This window comes from Microtus ochrogaster, linkage group LG5, assembly GCF_000317375.1.
Source record: "Microtus ochrogaster isolate Prairie Vole_2 linkage group LG5, MicOch1.0, whole genome shotgun sequence".
Classification (NCBI taxonomy): domain Eukaryota; kingdom Metazoa; phylum Chordata; class Mammalia; order Rodentia; family Cricetidae; genus Microtus; species Microtus ochrogaster.
Genome location: NC_022031.1, coordinates 41,422,696 through 41,427,554, shown reverse-complemented (window position 1 = coordinate 41,427,554; position 4,859 = coordinate 41,422,696). Strand labels below are relative to the sequence as shown.

At 50.2% G+C, this 4,859-nt stretch overlaps 1 non-coding gene across 1 annotated transcript; it reads right to left on the bottom strand.

Moving 5' to 3' along the window:
• On the bottom strand, nt 1-211 carry LOC113457764. The gene has a single exon (XR_003378261.1). It is a non-coding gene; the product is annotated as a small nucleolar RNA U3 (small nucleolar RNA).
• Nucleotides 212-4,859: the final 4,648 nt, after the last annotated feature.

Here is a 4,859-nt window from a genome sequence, read left to right as displayed (position 1 = left end):
TCCACCCAGACTGCATTCTCTCCCTCTCCCAAAGGAAGAGGAGGAGGTGCAACAGAGCAGCGCCTGGAGCGGCTGCCTTCACACTCAGTGGGGAGCGCTATGTCTTGTTGTCCTTGTCTTGAGTGCTCTAACCAGTCAGAGAAACTGCTCTAGTGACGAACTACAGAAATGACCTAGTGACTATAGAAATGATCCCTCAAAGAATAGTCTTACAAACTTAAATATTCAGGTGTTTTGACAGCATGGCCATTTAGCAAAACAGTAGTGTATGCTCCAGTGGCCTGGGACCTCCTTAGCCTTGGCTTTTGACCAGGCTTAGAGTACCATATTCAACATTATTATTATTATTATTTTTTTTTTTTGGTTTTTCGAGACAGGGTTTCTCTGTAGCTTTGGTGCCTGTCCCGGAACTAGCTCTTGTAGACCAGGCTGGCCTTGAACTCCCAGAGATCCGCCTGCCTCTGCCTCCAGAGTGCTGGGATTAAAGGCGTGCGCCACCGCCCAGCTTCAACATTATTATTATTTTTTTTAAATTTATTTATTATGTACACAATATTCTACCTCCGTGTAGGCCTGCAGGTCAGAAGAGGGCACCAGATCTCATTACAGATGGTTGTGAGCCACCATGTGGTTGCCGGGAATTGAACTCAGGACCTTTGGAAGAGCAGGCAATGCTCTTAACCACTGAGCCATCTCTCCAGCCCCCAACATTATTATTTTTAAGAATGACACCTAGGGCTGGTGAGATGCCTCTGCAGGTAGGACCTTGAGCTTGGCCTCTAGGACCCATGTGGTGGAAGGAGAGAACTGACCATGATGTTTTCTGACCTTCACACGTGTTCTGTGGCACATACCTTCACACGTGTTCTGTGGCACATACCTTCACACGTGTTCTGTGGCACATACCTTCACATGTGTTCTGTGGCACATACCTTCACTACTCAAATACACAGCTGCTACGTAATAAATAAGATGTGTAATAATTGTTTACACTGGACTTCAGAATTCACACAGCAAGTTTAAATATTTTTCCTCATTTGGTATTTTAACAATATTTCAGATTGTGTGCGTGGGAGCTAGCTTGCAGCCTGTCCGCAGACTACTGTGGCCCAAAGCCAACTCTCTTTTATACACTTTTTTTTTATTCACGTGTGTGTGTGTGTGTGTGTGTGTGTGTGTGTGTACACGTGTACCTGTGCAGAGCCGTACCTGCAGAGGTAAGTGGATCCTGGGGATTGAACTCAGATCACCAAGCCTGCCAGCAAGCTCCCTTAGCCACTGAACCATCTCACTGCCCCCTCCCCCCTGTTCTTTTTCTGACTGCTGCTAAGATTGGTCTTGACATTGTCAGACAAAGAGTATAATAAAAACTAGTCAACCAACAAAAACTAAGAAGACACTCGTGACACATGGACGCACAGAGCTGGAAACATTTCTTAACTGGTCCTTTTTGGAAACATTGGAGCCGCTGACCTAGAGTGTTGGTTCTCTGAACAGTGTTTGAGTTCCAGAAAAGTTATTTGTGAATGAAATTTTCATGTTGCCACATGAATACTAAAATGCTCTTTGTAATTTAAAAGGGTCTCTATGACGGAAAATGGGTGGAGTAAAAGATGAATTGTATCTTCTTTTTGTATTTCCCATCCGTGTGTGCAAATGAGGTTATACAAACCCATGCTTTTATGTGTGTAGTGTTTCTAGAAGAGTGGACACACGCGTTGGTGAAGATTGCTTCTTGGTGCTGTGGGTCAGTGTTCCCAGCCTGCTAGGCAGATGCTGTGCCCCAGAGTCACATCCCATCAATGGTGTCTCTCTGCAGAGGGTTCTCTGGAACTCACTGGGAAAGGCGCTGTTTGCTCTATTCTCTTCAGTCTAGTGTGAATTTTTTCTGACCAGGAGCACACATTATTTTTAAATGTGGAACATGAGGAAATGTCCTCTATCCCGCTTGGAGTGGGTCTGACCTGGCTGGGTGTAAACGAACGAGTTAGATTTCTGTGTTTAAATTCACCGCTCTATGTCCTTCCTCCCTTGCCTTATGAAGTGCGGTATTTATGATAAAGGGCATGGCCTTTCCTGCCGCGTCACCCCTTGCGTCAGGAACCCAAACCCACCCGCATCGCACCTGTACCTGTTCAAGCAGGTAGCTTAGGCCTTGTTCCTGAGAGTGGCCGCTGTCTCCTGCTCTTCCAGACCTTTGGACATAGTCTTGTGTCTCCTGGGAGTAGAAGGCACCCAGTCCACGGTGCTGCTGGTCGCCCGCACTCCTTGTTCCAGAAATGGCCAAAGCCATCCGGTCCATCCTATCTGATCGGAAGGGCTCAGTTTATAGGAGCCACTCGCTCGTCGTCGCCATCTACTGGTCCACTGTGTACTTGCATGGTAGAGCGCTCACCTATCACGTGACTGCTGAGGTTGCTCTCCAGGCGTCCCCAGGGTTGGCTTTTGCCGGCTGTCTGCACAGGAGCCCTGAGCCTGGTCAATCGAGTCAGCAATAAAAGCCCACTTTGAAACCCAAGACTGGCTCTGTCTACTGAATGAGTGCCCTGCTGAGCTGTTACGTGGGTGCACAGCAGGAAGGTCCGGCCAGCAGGTTGGCAGGGCAGAGCCTGTGTGTGGCGTGCAGTACGACTGTCCATGGGCTTGGAGGTGTGGGGGGGGGGGGGGCTGGATCTGAGAGAACTAGTAAAGTCGTGGCAGATACAGTCTAGGAACACAAGGGAGACCGGAGAGTTTTCCTGCTGGGCTTCTTTTTTCCTTTCCTAGTGTCACTGTCGTTATCATTGCTGTCTTCTTGTTATTACTGAAAAAGATTTATTGTGTGTGTATGAGTGTGTCTTGCACACACACATAAACACGCAAATACATATGCATCCCTTCCAAAAGGTGAAGAATATGGGGTTTAAGTGATTAAGAGCACCAGTCGCACCTCCAGGGGACCTGAGTTCGAGTCCTTGCATCTATACGGTGGGTCACAACTGTCTACAACTCAAGTTGCAGGGGATCTTACACATCTTCTGGCTTTTGGGGGCACTGCACTCATGTGGATAATATACAAAATGGAGACAAGACACTCAAACACACAAAATAAAAAGGAAAAATAATTTTAAGGGGAGAATATGAATTGTGGAGACCCGCTGGTCACCCCTGACCCAGCATCTGGCTGAGAAATGTATTCAGTTAAGAGGCGGCTTCCCACAGCTTCTGAGGACCCGACTGGGAGGGATTCAAAGTAGGTCAAGGGTCACAGGCTCTGGCCAGTAGAAGCTTCTAATGCAATTTTATTGAAAACGAAACCAAAAAAACCGCTTAATGGTATTACTTTGAAAAAACGCCTTGCCAATTTCTAAAGGTGAAGCTACAAGGAAAGAGACCCACATTTCCTTCTTGCAAGCCTGTCTCTCAAAGCATCCCTTGCCCCGAGGGGCGGTTTGGAAATCAGATCCGCCCAGCTTTCTCAGAGCCCAGCGCAGGGCTGGGTGCGGGTAGCGCGGAGGGAGGGAAGCTTGAAGCGGCTTGCAGCGGGTCTGTTCTCATCCGCGGTCGCTCATCCCTCCCACGTGTCCAACCTAGTGGGTCTGCGCCGGAGCACGCACCGCTTCAGCCCTGAGACCCTGGCGGGGCTCCAAGCAGTGTAGGCTCTGCTGGAAGGAGCCAGAGGAATGCCTGCTAGGTTGAGCGTATTCCGGGGCCGTGTGCAAACGGTGATGCAATTCTCGCAGCTTTGGGGGGGGGGGTAAGCCGGGCACTGTAACACCCAGGGAAGTGGGAGCAGAAACAACTTTATCGCTCCCTTTGACTTCCCATGTGGCTGAGATTGGTTTTCTTAGATCCCCGCGTGTCCGGGGTTGAAGTGGGCTGCCGTGGGAAGTTGTGAGCTCCCTGCCTGCGGTGCGGGATAACTACTTGACAGCAATGTTGTGGAGGCGAAGGGGACTCCAACACCAAGATGTTGTGAGTCTTTGGTGCCCATTGTCCCTAAGACGCTGCCAGAGGTACGCAACCTGATGCGGATTTCACAATCATCTTCTCAGGTCGATGATGCAAGCTCCTTGAGGAGAAAGTCCCGGCTGCTGAGATGCATGGACCCTGGGCTGTTGGGGCTGGGAGTGCCTGACTCACGCTTCTCAGCCCCTGCCAGCATTTCTGAGGGAAGCGATGCAGTCTCCCCCACTTCTTCCTCCGCTCGCCCCCTGAAGGCAAGCGTCTCTCCTCCTGCCTTTGACTGCTCATAACTCTCTGGGAGATCTCAGTCACAGCCCTGACTCCAGCCCTCACACCTGTGGACCTCAAGCTGTTTCCAGCCTTGACCTCATTCCTGAACCCCTCGCCCACGGAGCCATCCATCCGGGAACCCAGAATCTTCGCCTCCTCTCACGCTCATTTCCAGAAGGGGTCTGCTTCTTCTGCCTTTAAATTGGACACCGCTCTCAGCTCCGGCTTAGTTTGTTTCTATGTGTGTTCAAGCCTCCACATGCCTCCTCAGGGCGCAGCTTTTTTGGCCTTTCTCATTCCAGCTCCATCCCTGTCAATTCCGTTCCTTCTGTGTTGGCCACTAATGTCTGGCCAAGGGACTAGCTCCATCTTCCTTTTCCTCCCACTCCTCCAAACGCTGTATTTCTCCCACTGCCAGAAGGATGTGGGATTCGGCCTCCATCAGGTGGTCATTCCCTTATGAACAAGTGCAAAGCATAAAAAGACAGACACGAGCCGGGCGGTGGTGGCGCACGCCTTTAATCCCAGCACTCGGGAGGCAGAAACAGGCGGATCTGTGTGAGTTCGAGGCCAGCCTGATCTACAAGAGCTAGTGCCAGGACAGGCTCCAAAGCTACAGAGAAACCCTGTCTCGAAAAACTAAA